This window comes from Egretta garzetta, unplaced genomic scaffold (assembly GCF_000687185.1).
Source record: "Egretta garzetta isolate BGI_Z169 unplaced genomic scaffold, ASM68718v1 scaffold633, whole genome shotgun sequence".
Classification (NCBI taxonomy): domain Eukaryota; kingdom Metazoa; phylum Chordata; class Aves; order Pelecaniformes; family Ardeidae; genus Egretta; species Egretta garzetta.
In genome coordinates this window covers 480,757-484,527 of record NW_009259195.1, presented here as the reverse complement: position 1 = coordinate 484,527, position 3,771 = coordinate 480,757, and the positions used below count along the sequence as shown (strand labels likewise).

At 43.9% G+C, this 3,771-nt stretch overlaps 1 protein-coding gene across 1 annotated transcript in view; it reads right to left on the bottom strand.

The window, feature by feature from the left end:
• PTPRN2 (protein tyrosine phosphatase receptor type N2) overlaps positions 1–3,771 on the bottom strand; it is a gene marked incomplete at its 5' end in the record, with an annotated part of 501,249 nt that overhangs the window by 112,645 nt on the left and 384,833 nt on the right. The window lies entirely within an intron of this gene.

Genomic DNA, 3,771 nt, shown 5'->3' with positions numbered 1-3,771 from the left:
CCCCGGGGCATGCCCCGTCGGGGCACAGTCCCCACGCCCCCCAGCTCCGCTGGAGAAAACTGCTGCCCTTTCATCCTGCGTGACGTCTGGCCAAACATCGAATTATGAAACGGATAAAAATTAATCTGACGAGTTATTTACCAGCTCCCCCCGCTTCCCTCTCCCCCCAGCCAGGCGCACAGATTTCCCCACCTTCCCTAAACCCCTGATTCTTCCCTGCAATAAGGCCCCAGCCTGAAACGGAGCCCAGGGTTAATTAGAGGCGTCCTGTCAGACTTGACTTGAAATGGAAAGAAAAATGTTTAAATATTTATGAATTTGACATTTACAGTCAGATGTCTTTTAAAGCAGAATACCTCTCCCTGTGCTGGTTGGGGCTGACATGGTGTGTGTGCCTGGGGTGGAAGGGGAACAATAGCTGTTGCATAACAAGAAAAACAAATCACCTTCTTCCCTCTTTTTTTTTCCCCCCAAGGCTTAACAAATAAACAGACCACATAAATTACACATAATTAAATATTAAACTCAGCTACATGTAACTATGCGTTTTTGAAACTTTATATAACAGAATGTATTCACATTCCTCTGAATGATTTTCTCCTTGGAAAATTGTGTACTATCACAGAGTCCCAGTGAAGGAAAAACAACTAATTCCTAAATGGATGATTTAGGAGGTGACTCTAAATACAGAGGCTTTGGAGTCGTTCACACGGTCTTTCCTTGCTTTGAAACAGCCCAGCCTGAGCTTAAATGCTAGAAGGCAAAGATGTACCCTTCCTCAGAACAACATTACACCTACCACTTACACCCAACAGTGTTGGCTTGAAGTACACTGCTTCTGTGAGGGTTTGCAGTTGTTGGGTTTTTTTTAAGAGGGAAGAAAAAAATGCTTAGGATCTGATCTCATGTAGGCTTTCCCGGTCCCTCGACAGAGCGCATTTTTTATACACCCAAAAGTGAGTCAGTAACTAGAGCAGCCATAACACTGGAGTCACAAATCACTGTTCTAATCAAAGAGCAGCGTCCTGTTCCGCGGTGTCATCCCATGATGCAGCAGAACAGCCGACATTTCAAACGAATTCCAGGCAAATGTCAGTAAATATTTAATGTACGCTTTCATGTAAATAAGTTCTCACACCTATGTTGGAAGTGTGGGAGAAAGTCTTTGTAAGAGCAGAGAGGCGCTCCCATGCAGTGATGTGAAAGCTCACCTTCCAGATGCCTCAGCAGAATTACATTTCATTATTTCCTTTAGGACGCCGGGCCTGATTCTGGTCCTCACTGAAGCAAAACTCTAACTGAAGTTGAGGTTCTGTTTTGCTTCAGAAATTTAAAAAGATATTCCTGATTTAAAACCCAGTTTGCCAGTTGCTGCACCCGGCCTCTCTTCCAGTTTGCAAAGGAAAAAATCACCACAGTTCCTTTTAAACCAACTTGACATTATGATTGTTTTGCAATTTTTGCGTGCCTCAATTTTTACATTTATATGAGACAGGTTTTTTTCTGAGCAATAATAAAAAAATGCAGATTTCTTAGTAAACATGGGCAAAAAGATGAACTTCAGAATATGATTTGTTTCAAAATATTAGAAACATTAAAAAACTCAAGAGGTGCTATTTTTAATTTGGAATTCACTATAGAATCTAATAAATGAGAGAAGTGAGGCGGAAATAATCATGTATTAATTCTGTGCATTACAAAATCTTTTCAGAAGCTATTATCAGAGCAAGAGGCATTGTGGTTTGGATTCAGGGTGGGAGAAATCCTTTGTGCAACTGAAAGCTATTGTTCCTCTGTGCAGATGAAATTGTACTTGCAAATCTGCCATTCAAGGAGGGAAAAAAGTGCCTAGGCAGAAGAAAAGAATTCTACAAGAAAATCATTATTCTTAAAAATAAACTTCACTAAAATAAGTTTTACTTTATCGGGTTCTTTTTTTTTCTTTTAAGAGGATCCTTTGCTAATAGTCACAGCCACTGACATTAAAACAAACCATAAAGGATATGTGTATTATTTCCTTAATATAGAAAGCATGAAGAAAGGGATGTGTGGGGGTGTGTATGGAGAGAGAGATATAGAATATGTATTCATATACACACACACATCTGTGTATGTCTGCTCGCTTAAATCAATCCAAACTTCTAGTCATTTCCCTCTGTAAGGTTTTCTGAGACACAGGTTGAGCTACGCTGTCCGGGTTAAGTTTTGACAGGTTACTAGAAAACCAGAACAATACTTTACATCAGGAGGAGCCTGGCTACCCTCATCTATCCCCAGGAAACCTACAGACAAGGTTTTTTGCCTTTAGTAAAATGAGAAAGCAAACAGAAAGGAAAGCAGCAACTCCCTGGGTTTTGGGTCCTGCTTCTCCTCCCCTACTTCATGCTCCCAGCCAGGACCAGGGCAGCAGGGCCTGGCGATGTTCACCTTCAGCGCATTGAACGTTTCTCGCGTTCAGCACTGCGCTCCCGAGCTGGATGGTCCGGGCTACTTGTTGGTGTTTTAAGGTACTAGCTTTAGAGTTACTAAGAGGTTTCTGGGGCCGCTGTCCTCTGCCTCCCTCTTCACCCCCTCCAGAAAGCTCGCCTGATGCCAGGATCACTTTCAGCAGATGTCAGTTCATCACCTGAAATGAGGTCAATTTAACGCTTTTACTCGGGAGGATGAAATCGGATGGGAAGGTACTTTTTGCTTCTTTTAGGGGTTGGAAAGATTAGACAAATCGACAAACACAAAAGGCAGATGGATTTCTGGGAACTGCAGCTTATTCAAATCACTGAGAAAGGTCACTGCAAGAGCCACAGATCTATTCATCTGTAGGGACACAATGATCTTTCCGCAACCTTCAACATCACAAAGCACTCTGGAGCGTCTCTATACCTTCTAGTAGGATTAATACCACGAACAATGACTGAATACAATCAAGAATTCAGCGAGTTCAAAGATCCCTTGATCAATGGTAGATATTTTCTTCTGGCTTCCTAAAGGCAAACAGAAGTGAAGTTTCTGGTTAGAGTTACAAGAAATTATAGCTATTATCCTGGATCCCACTACGAGGTGATGCTGAAATGCCAAAATGTCCAAGAACCCCAAAGACGTTTGTGGCATGGAAGGAATAAGGTTGCGAAAGAAGAAATTTAAAGAGCTTCAAGATTTTCCTGAGGATCTGGGTATTTTTTTAAGTCGGCATTTAGTTAAAGAGTGTGGCACAAAAGCCTACAGCCTCACTGAGACACTGTAGGGGTAACACACGACTCAGGAAACCGGACGGCCACATCCATGCCTGTGGAGGAGGTAGGCAAGCCGGGGACGGAGAAACGGGGCCCATCCTGCCTGAAGCGGCACAGTGCACCTCTGGGGTGGCAGCAAGAAGAGGAGGGCGTGGAGACACCACAGTGAAGAAACTTGGATTCCCATCTCTAAGGTCTCAGGAGCAACTAGGGGAAAGCAGCAGAAGGGGAGCACCAGGAAGCGGGTTTCCTCCTCAGCCCAGGCTTTGTAAGCCAGAGTGAAGCAGATAAATAGAGGGACTCAGCAGGTCCAAGTCACCAAGTGTCAGAGCCCGAGCCAAGAGGACGGTCAGCAAGCCGAGCTTAATGAAATATCTTCAGCAAGCAAGAGAAACACAAGCCGTAGTGCCAGCGCTGATCTAATGCTGATGCTGAAGGCTCATAATTTAGGGATTAGATAAAGCGCCCTCAAAACCCAGCGCCAACAAGCGAGCCGTCTCTCGGTAAGGCGCTGGCAGAGCCCGAGGCCCCGCTGGCAGAG